Consider the following 13,217-nt stretch of genomic DNA (forward strand, 5'->3'; position numbering starts at 1 on the left):
CCAATTTGAAACACTACACAGTTAAAAAATGGCATCACAACCTAAGCTTTCAGTGCAGTCCCATAGTTTTCTTTAAACGTGAAGAAGTATTCCATTAGCTCAAAGCTTTCTATTAATAGAAGAAAATACTTTCCACATTATGCTGGCAAGAAAAAACATTTCCTTTTTATATTATTTAATTCTGAAGAGACACTGTTTAACTTCAAATGCTAAACACTTATGCACTACGTACTTCAACACTTCCTTCTTCAGTTCTGTTTCTGCCACAGACTGACAAATAGAACACTCGTTTCCTTAGGATAATCACTTCTGCCTGTCAAGTCATCTTCTCACAACATTGGGTATTATTGTTGAATAAATTTTCTGAGAGAATGTTAACAGTGGGGCAGCAGTGGAAAATAATAATTATAACCTAAAATATTTGTTATACCTCTCTCAGATATTTTGCTATCTCAATTTCAGCCTCACCCTAGAGGTCAGAAAAAGAGGCCTCTTAATGTGTTTTTATTGCCCCTCACAGAGCTACTATTTAAGAACCTAACTAAACATCTCCAAAATAATTCAAACCTCTCTTCATTATTCCCTGCTGAACTGCAGCCTTTGGTAAGAACAACCCTGCACTGAATACCAGGGAAGTAACAAAATTCCTTTATGCCAAGCCGCTCATAAGACTCAGCATAGAGGCTTTCACCATTCACATCAGTACTTCCATTTATTTATCTTCCCCTTCTTGACTAATAGTTTGAGAATGCCATTGCTTTTAAAAAAGCTTTTTAAAATGATTTAAAGAACCAACTTAGTCAGAAAGGATTTAAATAAAGAAGTTACTAAAAATATAAGATAAAAACTATTTCTGCAAGAAAGCAGCTGAATAGCATCTTCAGCTTTGCTCCTAAAAAGCCATCACTAGAGTCTTGCATTTTAACATCGCATAACTGTTTTGTAACACCTACATTCTGCCCATGCACATACAGCATGACTAAAAAGGTACACATGAAATGAATGACTGAAATCACATTGATCTTATCCTATCAGTTGGTAAAACCTGGTGTGAAAGTACTGAGATGACTCAATCTACACAGAATGATTTATATTACACTGTACCATCACCACAAAGTACAAGCTTCCACACCCTGAGCTATGTGCTGCACTCAAGGAAGGTTCTGGTCATCACCGAATCTGTTATCTTTAGAAGATATGATGATATGGCAAGCAAATGATCATTCAAACCAATCAAGCCTGAATGTCAAGTGGAAATAAATGCTGGCAAATCAAACTGCCAGCTCAATGGCACTCATACCAGCACCACAGTGTGCTGCACTAAGTATCATTTATCTTCCATTTCTTCATTTAATTAACATTACTGTCCCTTTAAATTGTGAGTCAAGAGACTATTTCCACAGAGAAAAACCCCACAGGCTGGAAGCCAGGTCTACTTCTGACCTTTGTCTTATTATCCATGAAAAATTTTGGGGCAGAAGAAATAAAGAATATGTGATCAAAAAATGACATTTGGAAAAAGTGATTTCCAAACATATACTGAAATTCTTGGTCTCATTTTCACGGGAGGTCCTAGAGCTCTAAAGCTTACTTTATATTTTAAAGTATTTTATAAAAATTATCCAAAAAGCATTTTATGGCATTCTTATCCCAATGTCCAGCAGACATCTATAACCACACCTTTGGGAAGAAGGGAGACCAAAGAGACTAGCTGAAACATGGAGGGCTAAACAGATTCTATTAACTGTTCCCCAGTCAGAGCTGCAGTTGACAAAACTGTTTAGGACAAAGTCAGTCTCATCTCTAGACTCCCTGAGACCAGTGATGTTGTGACTGGGTGCTAAGTAGCTATGGTGCATAGTAAAAAGTGGTGAATCAACTAATTTCATGGGATCAGTTACAAAAGCCTAAGGACAGAACTAAGTGTTCTACTGAAAATAGTGCCAATCAATTTTAAAATAAAAGAATGAAGAACTTGGCAAAATGAGGGCACAGTCAAAACAATTATTCTGGTCTAACAACTGTCTTTTTCCATGAAGAAGGATACTATCTTATTACACGCTGCTATTTTTGCTGTGTTCCTGCATAAGTTTTCCTCAAAAATACCTAATATGTCAAGAGATCTGCATCTATCAGCAAGGGCAGATCACATTCTGGCTTTATAAGTAATTGTCTAAATTTAGGACAAATGGGTATAATCTGAGAAAATTGTCCAGAACATAGCTTGAAATCGAGCAAGCCACAATAGTGGCTTGGATTTCAAGAGCTTTCATTAACATAGCACTACAGCAACCCAGGCCACTTTTTAAGGTACTTACCTAGCTATGCAGACCAGGACAAGGGCTTGCACAGCACAGCCTCCTTTGCAGGAACTGTTCCTGCATGGCCATTTTGCAGCTGCAGCAAAGAGCCTTTGCTCTCAACTACTCCCCTCTGGGTGAGCATCATCTTGCCAAGAGTAGGAAGGCACATCCAAATATCAGTGGCACCAAGAATGCCTTAAATTCAAATCTGTTCTAGAGATACAGCAAAGGGAATGAAGGGAAGCCTCACAATGATTTACCCTAGAAGGTCCCCAGATCAGGTGAACTTGAGCACTACTTTAAAAGGTGGGTAATTTCACCATTTTAAAGGTGCACAACTGAAGCACAAAACACTCACATGACAAGGACAATATTAAACATGTGAACGCCACACCTTGCATGACAGACGTTGTATAACAAGAAACACCCCCACAGGAGCAATTATAGGTCTGCAGAGGAGAGAGGCAGCAGCCTTCTAGAATCATACAAGCCAATTGGGAAGAAATCAAAAAATCCACATTACATTAGGCTACAACCATAACACGAGGTGTGCCAAGATGTTAATGACATCTGGGGCAGAGCAGAATGGCCTGAAACATTCCATACCAATCCCAGCTCACGGAATGTCTTAACACTGCTTTATCAAGATAACATACAAATATAAGGATGGTTCAGGACCAGCCATAAAAGCTGTCACCCACAAAGGCACATTTTATTTTATCTGGAAGCAGAAGTCAGGCTGGGATACAAGCATATTCTAACCCAAGTTAAGCTGTTCCACTCCCAGTGCAGAAGCATTAATTAGTTAAGTTCATGCAAACAGTCTAGGCCATGCATGTTTAACTTATATGACAGTCAGTGTTAATTTTATTGAACCACACGAAGTGCAGTTATCCATATTGTACATCTGTATAAACAAAGATAGTGGATCACAAGTTACCCATGCACTGCTAAGTTTTGTTGGCAAAGAACAGAAGAAATTTATATGAAATCCCAGAGCAGATCTACTTTCTCTCCTTCCTAACACTAACTTGAAAAAAGTAAAATAAACAAAACTGTTTGCAAAAAGTCTTTTAACACAGGGAATGCAAAATGCTGTTCTAGCTTAAGACACAAATTGATTTAGAATTTCACAGTTTAAGACCCTCAGAAGAGAATCTGAACCCTACAGCAGGTATGATATTCCTCCCTGAAACTTTCCAGATGAGCTCCATGTCTCATGCAAGACAAAGAACAAAAAAGGAACAGATTTTATACAGGTACAGTCCAGCAAAGACTGTAAACAAATCAGCCCAAAGAATAAGTCCAACCTGTGAACAAATCTGACTGCCTTTTCAGATAAGGCACACTGTGAGCTGCCTTAACTATTGATTACATTTATCTGTGAGCCTTACACAGAAAAGAAGTGCCACATCTTTAGAATGAAGGCATCTGCCAAAGCCTACATTTTCCTATATTCCTGGGACAACTTCACAGAATACACTCAAAAAAGTTAAGTAATGAAGTTCAATAGTTAAATACAACAGCATGAATAACTACCCTAATTTAAAAAGGATTGTTCAGAGAAAGTTCTTGACTTCCCAAAGTTCTCACATCTGACAGCAAGTTTTATAAAACAGATTTTGACAGAACTGACACTTATTCAATTCTGCTTCTATGAGGCAGATAGAAGTATCTTCTATGTGATCTCTTTTCAGCAAGGAGACAGGGCAATCACCTGAAGTGTCCAAGATAAAAACTTGCAGTAGAATTCCTTAAGCATATTCAGACACCAGAACACTGAATATATTCATAGACACATACTGAGACACTTTCCAGGAAGAACTTGAATTGCCACTAACCCTCAACATCTGAGCTAATGTGCAGACTTCACAGCAGGCAATTGAAAAAAGAAACACAAAACAAACAAAAAAATTCCAATGAACACTGAATAAAATATCCTACTGGAACAGTACTATTCAGTCTAACTGCACAAACCACTTTCTTAACATATGTAAGAAACAGAAAAACACAAGACAAGGGGCTCATACACCCACAGACTCTTAGAGCTATAACTGTTAAGATAAAAAGCTCCATGTTCTTTGACATGTACCAGCATGAAAATCTATTTGACATACAGCTTGATTATCTGCCAGCATATCTCATGGGCTATCACTGTGAATGCTGTCTGGTTAAGAGGTAAACAGACACAAAGGTCCTTTCAGACCTCTGAACTGTCCTACACCTACATGATTTGTAAAAAAAAAAGGGAGATGAGAGATGGAAACAGTGTTATAAAACAGTCACCATCATGATAAATAACATACATTTTCTGTCCAACAAGATTGTCTTTTACTCCACCCAATCACACTATGACAAATACACAACACTAAAAATACCATCCTGCAGTTTATAAGCCTCTTATAAAAACATAAAGCCTTTTTCTCTGATTCTAATTGGAAACACTACTGAATATCACTATAAACGCATGTGTCAGGACATTTTTCATGCTACATTCTCATCAATGCATGACCAAATCATAAACTATGTAATATCAGTCTAAAACCTGCTGAGCAATACACACCATTAAAATCTTCATTATAATGTTATGGAAGATTAAGGAAGATAAAGGCTCATAAAGGTTCTTCAAGAAAATTATGGCAGCCTAAGTACAATATTCCTCCTGCAGTTGTCCTTGTAACTGCAATAGAGACTTCGATAAGAATGAACTTTATCTGCACGTTATGCATGACAGTAAAATTTCGACTAAGCTGTGTTGCCTCTGTCGCATGTTCTAGAAAGGCTTGCAGTGCTAAAAGCTTTGTTCCTGATTCTATTACCACGGGATGCAGAGGGAGAATAGGAAGAAAGCACATAGGCGTGCACACTCAAAAAGAGTTACAGGTAAGGTAAAAGAACATGATTCTAGTGTTTGCCCTTACTGCAGCAGAACACAACAGAGAGCTGCTTTCCTGCCACTCTTCTCTGCCCTTCAGGCTTCTGAAGGGGAATAATACCTCATTTTAAATTCAGTCACTCAGTTCTGAGCTCCTGAAATTTATGACAGGTGAAGAGTTTGGTCAAACTCTATGATGTTAAAGACTTTATTTTATATAAAGTTTCTCTTACTACAAATTAAGGGAAAAAAAAAAAAAACCCAATCAAGAAACTTTTTACAGAACATTCATTCTGCATAGTCAAACTAAGTCATGAACTGTAGCTTGTTCATATTGCCCAGTTATTAGGAAGTAATGTACACAAGAAAGCATAAACTGCCTGCAATCCGAAAAATAATGCTTTTAAAAACCCCAACACTTTTTGAAGAAAAATACTTTTAGAGCAAGAAGTAGAATTTAGCCCAACTACTTGAGTTTTGCTGTTTAAGGTATTGTGCCTTGTGACGTTGTTGGCCAGCTGAGATATATTTCATCCATCTTAACTTTTAAAAGTCAGTACAAGTTACTGACTTTACCAGAAAGATACACATTATTCCACCCTACTTTACATAGTTTGTTTTAAACAGAAGAAGGAAGAAATGTTACTTATCTTAACACTTATGCCTGTTTGCATAAATGGAAATAGCCGAGTCATTTTTTAAGAACCTGTATGGACGAAGCTAACGACCACAGTTACTGCAGACAACAAAACAAAGGGCAACAAGAAAACCATTCTCATTGGAAAGCACCTGCTATTCAGCTGTGCAGCATGCGTAGTTGTCAGTTTCAAAGTCACAGCCATCACTGAAAAGATGAATTCTGAATAATCTGAAAATTCAGGATACAATCACTGCAGTGGAGAGAAGTTTAAACCCATAACTGCAAAATCTTCAATAAACTGCCTTAATATTAACTTATAAATTAACTTCTAAGTTCACTATGGCACCTTGCAAAGAACAATGCCTTTAATACTCCTTGCTTCAGTGCCAAACAGGATGCCACAGCCCTTCCTCTCAAGACTGAAATCCACCATGAAAGTAAAAAAATTTCTAGGAAAACAAAAACACTGGAGTGTTGTTTTTCTATGTTAGTGCATGAGTACTTTTAATAGTCAATAACAGGATTTAACAACCAATGTGCTGTCTCTCAGAATGGAAATGAACAGCTTCACTTTGGAGGACTACCTTTAGCTTTCTGGCACCTTTTCCACACCAAGCAGAGTTGACATTTTTTCCCCAAAAGATTAAGATTGTTCCCCATAGCTGTGTGCAAAGTATACACATGCTTTCAAAGCAATTTGCAAACAATTCTGTGAAAAACAGCACCTGCATTTCAGTAAGAGCTTAAACAAGTGTATTAACTTTTACTTATAAATTAGAGCCAAGTTTTGGCCCTCAAAAGACTAAGATGGTACGCCAGAAGACAAGAATGAACTCTTGTCAAGTGACACTCAAACTAACACAAAGTCTGAGTAAAATCAAATCATGACAGACTCATGGTTCTGAGACTGGCATAGTAAGGAACTCTTACCTTGCATCCTTACAGATTAATACAGTATTACAAAAACAGGAAAAACCACAAACTTTGGTAGGACCTTTGTCAGGCCTCCTAATACACAGGACCTAAAAGTAATAGGAGTTAACTTTTTAAGCTACAACATATCAATAGTCTCTATACACTCCTAAAAAGTTAAGTTACCAGAAAAAAAAGCACCTATGAACTAATCCAAATTAGAGTCATAAGAATTAATATCTCTCATAATTACACCATAAATAGCACCAAAGCAAAACAGGGCTTTCAGAATTTCAGTTTAAAAATGCTTTTGTTTTTCTACTGAAATTGTAGTACATAAATTTGAATCAGAATAACTGTCAGAAGATGAAAGAGAATTCTACATTAAGTGTTGTTTTAGCACTGTTAAGACAGTAACAGAGCATTACAGTTTTAATATGTCCCTTTTAAGCAATTGCAGTGATGGGAGCATTTTGCTCCAATACAGCCTGTGCTCAACCTCAAACCAAGACATAGGCAGTGGCCTTTGGCATAAAGCATCTACAGACAGCTAGTGCAGCTCCCCATTTACAAGGCTGATGTGGGGAAGTAAAGAAAGAAATTTAAAAAATAATAAAATAAACTGTAATTACTGTAGAAGCATGCTAGAACTATCAACAAGCTATGGGATTATATCATATCCTCCAAATGAAAGACAGAATTAATGACTACGAGGCACGACCTTCTCTACTGCTGCTTCTCTTCAGCAAATTATGTCACCTAAAGGAGACTGTCTTATTATTTGTGATTTAGAAGTAGTCTGGAATATTAAATGGTGCACATGGAGTTGAATTTAGTTTCTTGGATAGCACAGAAGCATAACACAGCTGAAACCGGAAAATAGAAAGTCTGGAGACTGTCTCTCCTTATTTAGCTCTGCTCCACTAAGCAACTGTCCAGCACTAAAGCGAACACAAGCAGGAACTTGGGTGTGTGTGTAAGTAAACATTTTGTCACTGTTATGTACATTTCACATGGCTGAAATGAACCGTGAGAAATCATTCAGCACTCATCACACAAGAGCTTAAGATCTTAGGAGGCTAAACAGAATACACACTCTAAAAAGAGAAAACATTAGAAAATGCAAACATATTTCAACATAAAAAAACACAAATAGCGAGAACAGGTGACTTCTTAATAAAGGACTTTTACAGCCACAAGTGTTCTATTAAAGATTTTCTAGGGAGGTAACATATGCCAAAATACTTGTAATAATACTTCAAGAAATTAAAAACATTATTACCTTTTGCTTAGGGCTCTAAGCTAGGTCTTACAAGATCCAAGAGACCTGTTCTTAGAGGCTGGATAGACTTCTGCACTCTGATAGGATTAAAGATTCCCATTTATTTTTACAGCTAACTCAGATTAAAAAACAAAACAAAACAAAAAAACAAAAAACAAAAAAAAAGGCAAACCACAACCAAAATCAACCAATCAAAAAAACCCAAAACCAATCAAATTTAAGTTCTAGAATTAGAGGCATGAACTATTATCATGGACATATGATCAAGCAAAACAAAAAAAAAAAAAATCCTTCTCTAAGTTGGACACTACAAATGCCAACTGCAGTTAGTTTTGATAGCTCACAGTGACACTTTGCTATCAGAACTTGCATAAAGACAGAAATAACATACTAACTAAACATAATAAATGTACTAATACTGGGCTTTATTATTTATATGGATTTAGTACATCTCTTCCACCATCTAAGTAACTTTTCTGTAATTGAAAATACAGTTAATCATTATTTGTAGTTCAAATTTATTCTCCAATTTCAGCCATGATATGCTTACATCTTATCTGAGAAACTGAATCCAACTCTATATATTACATTTCAGATTTTGGATTACTGCTAAACCAAAAATAATCCAGAAGGAATTTATTTTAAATTTAACCATTCTAAGAAAATATATTCCTAAGTGTTCTGTACCACTTCAGCTTAAATCAACCAAATTAAGCTGATGCAACTTTTGAAAATACTCAGTGCTGGGCCCAAGAGGCTCAGCATTTCCCCAAGGAATAACAGGTGTACAACCCTAATCCTAATTTGCATCAGTAACCACAAACACAACAACACTGCAAAGCTTACTGCATGGCACAGGATCTTAGTAAGATTCAGCCAGAGGAAATATCTATACATAAAGAAAAAAACCCAGAAGACTGCAGAGCAGAAAGAGATGAACTCTAAAGGCCAGGAGGAAAGTCAGGAACAGGAGCATTGCAATGTGTGACTGCAAAGCTCAGACTTTGGAACTCTCACAGGTCTACTAATATCAGCAACTTCATTTTTGTATACAAACTTAATCAAGAATAAGTGAGATGTCCTTGAGATTTATACACAACAGTTGAAAGTAAACCTCTATCAACTGGGAAGGGTAAGTGATAAAAAGGGTAAGTGACACCTGATTTTTTTTTGTTCAGGTACCTTCAAATGAACGGAACATTCTCCCATTCTAGAGTAACATATTGCAGAAACTATTTTTTCTGAAAATAATTAAGTAGCTAAATATTGAACATATGCTTCTTTTGCTATAAAATGCTCTTGTTAGAATGAATGCAGTGAAGCTCTCCTGATTAATGATGCTCATTACTTTCTCTGAGGATCTAGACCCAAACACTGTTTCAATAAGAACCATTCTATTTGCAATGATCACCTCAATGGCCTCAGATACTCTGAAAAACTGTTTCTTCACCTGTACAACAGACTATACTCCAACATTTTTAAATGCCATCAGATTGCAAGCAGGACTCACTGACACATAGTAAAGCAGGAAGTTTTACTCAGCAACTACAATCATGACCTCAAGGCACAGAAATCTCCTTATTTTACAGATACTGTATATATGTTAGCTAGAAGGTAAATGTCATGTTTCCCTAAAGCTGATTCACTTTTACTATATATTTTGGCCATATTAAAATTCCTATCAACAGCCCCACAGACTTCCAAAACTAATAATATTGTTAAGAAGTACTACATTCTCTGTATCACCCATATCCCCACAAGATCTGTTTTGAGGAAGAGAAACAGCGATATGGTAACTGTTAGTGTTAATTTATGCAAGTGTCCTCACACAGGAGCTTGTGGTTACTAAGGTTCTGGAGCCTCACTAGAACAGTGGGGTTTTAGGATAGTTAAGAAATGTCCAGAATAGGCTTTCTGTTTGAAAGATAAGACAGAGCCATCTGTGTTACATAAAACTTCCCCACTAGCAGCTCTTAAGGTCTTCAGCATCTGCTGGGACAGTGGTGCCTGGATGCCTGACACTCCTAGTGTGCACAGCATCTTTGGGGACAGTGGTGTCCATGGTACAAACAATTCTCCCAGCAGGGAGACGTCTCTGAAGACAGTGGACCTAGTGTTACATTAATCTTCACAGCATCTGTCTGGACTAGTGCAATACCACAGCCATACCAAATAATATGTCACAGCATCTGTATTGTCCACTCGCCACAATTGGTATCAAATAACATCATAGGCCACCAAAAGCAGAAAAAAAAAAACCAAACAGAAGATGCATGCAATTTTATTACAAATAGCTGTATCTTCAAAGTCCACTTCTGTTCCAGGACACTTAAGTGTAATGAGCCATTTCTTCAAAAACTTTCTGCTCCTTAAAAAGGCTACTCATTTTTTAAATCCATCACTTGTTTCAATACCTATTTTGTTAATCCTTAAAAATCAATACACTACTTTTGAGTTCATACCTTTAATATGGATACCTTTAATACTCATACACTGTAAATAAAGAACTCCAGTTTTTTAGAATTTAAAATATTTAAGGATTAAGTCTCTTATTCAGCTCTTCTGGAGACAGGGAGGTATGCGTGAAAACTGAGGGTTTTTTGCTTTGATAAGGAAATCTTCAGTTTTTCACTATACTGTATCCCTGATATAACACTTCTGATATATATTTGAAACAATAACTTCTGAATTTCTGTCTTACAATATTACAACTACAACACATTTTCACAATGCAGAAAAGTAGATGCTCATCAACATGCCATCCATGGCTCAATATTTAAAATTCAGGGGTAGAGGCATTCTACACTGAGATTACCAACCCACGACTTAAAAAAAATACTTGTCTTTGTTCTCTTAAGTTGTCATTTCTCCACTGCATAAGTTCACTTCAAGGACAGCACAGAAATCTACCTCATTACAGCCCTACATCAGGTTACTAGTGTTGTCCCCTTAGATTTTTCACCTAAAGCTTCTCCCAATTACCACTTGATTTGTCCAATACCCTCCTAAGACTGACATACTACACAGGGTACACTGGAATATTTTTTTGAAGGACAGAGGCAAGTATATGTTTTGCAGTAGAATGTGATAATCCGTGTCTGATTTTGAACTAACAACCTAAAAGGAAAGAAAGATGGAAGCAAGAACATCGACCTTTCTAATTAATTAAGCCCTAGATAACTTAAGTTAGGGCAAAATAAGGGATAAAAGTTACTGGTTTCATAGTGAGAAAGTAGTTAAGGCTAGAGAGCTTAAAAAAACCTGCCTTGTCAAATAACACATCTAAGCAACTACATTAAATATAATGAAAAAAACAAATTGATTTTGGACAAACCATTTAATAAATGTGGTTTAAAGTGAAGCCTGCCAAAAATCCTGTAAGGTCTGCTGTCTCAGATGAAGTACCATGCACCTGCTCAGCTTATGCTAATACTTCTGTGGAACCATTCACTTGTATAATTGACTGTGCATAAATTAATAGCTGACAAGTGATTTGAGGACAGATGTTGGAATTTTCTAAGGTGTTGAAATGAAACAAAATAAAATGTTTAGAAATGGACTAAACTAAACAGCTATTCTACATTACATCCTAGTTTCATCGCCTTGCCAGAAGATTATGAATTAATTACTTTTCACAAGGATTTGAAGCTAAATTTACATCAGAAATCACACAACATTAAAAGAAATGCAACCTGCCTCTAAGCCAAGGGGTTCAGTTCAGCAGAACTTCAGGAAGTTTAAGAGCGGCTTCAATAGAGCAGACATGCAACATGGAAAAAAACCACAACAAAATACAACACCCCTAAGAGCCCTATAATAATACTTTATCTTCCAGCTGAAATTCCACATTTTGAAGTCCCCTCCTGAGCAACTAGGTATGTGGTACTGCTCCAAGGGGCATGTAGACATTCCCCACTCCAAAACCACACAATTTTACTTGCAACTAGGTATGTTCCGCAAATTACATATTGGCAAAAGAAAACCAAACAGCAGGTGCCCTCCCTAGCTAGAGGGGACTCAAACTCTAGAAATGGAAGAGACCACAAGCGTGGGATTGGTTTTCCCAGTCTCTATCCAGTTGACATGTAGATCTTCAGTGAAAGAGGTTCTCCAAGTGGGTACCTGAGCTATGCCACGCTTTTAATCCACCTATGCCGTTCCCAACTTACCTACTCAGCCGTATATGCAAAAGCTTGCACTGCTGGCAGTTCCTCCTCCAAAGGCGGCTCGAAGTCTTTTGTGGAGCCTCAGGGCTCCTAGGTTTGGGCTCTGCAGTTCCTTATGGGCAGACACTCCCACCAGTGAGGTAGCAGCCCGCAGAAGCGGCTACAAAGTTTGCCACAATCTCTACCTTCCCCTGCAATTCGCTCCTCTCCCAGCCTCAGCCTCTTCTCCTTCCCGGCGAAAGGGAGCGGCTTTAGGGGCGGCGGCGGCACTTCTGGCAGAGGTTTCCTGCCTCAGCAGTGCCGCAGCTGGAAGGGCTCTCCCGCGGGAGGGCGGCTCCGGGCCGGGGGACGCCGGGGGCAGCGCTCCTTCGGGGCTGCGGCCGCCGCCGTGTTTGCCGCGAGCCTCATGCTCGCCGCGGTGCTCCCTGACATCATTCATTCTGCTACGCGCACGCCCGCCCCCTCCATTTCCAAGCAGTGACTCACCCCGGCGCCGCCGCTGTCCGGGGCAGGGCCTGCCGGACCGGCCGGACCTCCCGGAGCCCCCGCCCGCCGCGCAAGGTGCCGGCCCCGCCCGCGCGGCCCCCCGGCACGCGCCTCTGCGCGCGCGCGCCGCCCGCCGCCCCCTCAGGGGGCCCGCGCGCCCGCACCGCCCCGGCGCGCGCCGCTGCCGGGGCCGCGGCCGCCCCCGAGCCGTGCCCGCCTTGCTCGTTCCCCCGCCAGGACCCCCTCCCGGGCACGGCTCAAGGCCGCTGCCGCCGGGCGAGGGCCACGTCAGCCCGCAGACGGGCACCGACATCTGCCCTGCCCCCGAAACGCCTGGTACGGGAAGGGCGCCGCCCGCCCCCGCAGCCAGCGCGGGGGCAGCTGCCGGGGCCGCCCCCGCAGCCAGGCCACAACCGAGCGCCGCCGCCCTCCGCGGCCACCGGCTTCCCGCTTTGGCCGGGGGATTTGATTTCCCCAACTCCGCTCACATGACGGGTGACTGTCACTGAAACCCCCTGCTTCTCGAGTGTTTCACCCCGCCTCCTGACTTGGC

The 13,217-nt window shown here is 39.6% G+C and overlaps 1 protein-coding gene across 4 annotated transcripts in view; it reads right to left on the reverse strand.

Moving 5' to 3' along the window:
- SGMS2 (sphingomyelin synthase 2) overlaps positions 1 to 13,217 on the reverse strand; it is a 49,411-nt gene that overhangs the window by 19,880 nt on the left and 16,314 nt on the right. Inside the window, exon 1 of one of the 4 annotated variants that reach the window (XM_079307341.1) lies at positions 12,665 to 12,724. The exons of 2 other annotated variants lie outside the window; for them this stretch is intronic. The gene's annotated coding sequence lies outside the window, so the exon portion shown is untranslated. One more of the 4 variants, XM_079307338.1, reaches the window with a different exon arrangement.

This window comes from Erithacus rubecula, assembly GCF_903797595.1.
Source record: "Erithacus rubecula genome assembly, chromosome: 5".
Classification (NCBI taxonomy): Eukaryota; Metazoa; Chordata; class Aves; order Passeriformes; family Muscicapidae; genus Erithacus; species Erithacus rubecula.